Consider the following 367-nt stretch of genomic DNA (forward strand, 5'->3'; position numbering starts at 1 on the left):
GATCCATTCTTGGACCAGTTCTGTTTGTTTGTTGTTGTTGTTGTTTTTTAGTTGTGTTTTTGATGATGAACAGCAAATAGATTTCCAACTTCAGAAATGCAGAAACGGGAGCCAACAAAAAGGGAAAAGTTCAGTGTTTGTTACAATATTTACAAAGTAATGACATTGGTRGAGTATAGGGATTTTAAGTCATTGCCACTAAAATTAAATCAGTATCAGTATTAAGGTTTTGTGTTTGAATCCTTCCACAGGTACTTTGTATATAGTGATATACGGTGTGTATATGTATATAAATATGCATATGTGTTTATGTATATGTGTATATGTGCATTGGTATATGTGCATTACCATATATCACATGTGTATA

The sequence above is a fragment of the Austrofundulus limnaeus genome, unplaced genomic scaffold (genome assembly GCF_001266775.1).
Source record: "Austrofundulus limnaeus strain Quisiro unplaced genomic scaffold, Austrofundulus_limnaeus-1.0 Scaffold415, whole genome shotgun sequence".
Classification (NCBI taxonomy): Eukaryota; Metazoa; Chordata; class Actinopteri; order Cyprinodontiformes; family Rivulidae; genus Austrofundulus; species Austrofundulus limnaeus.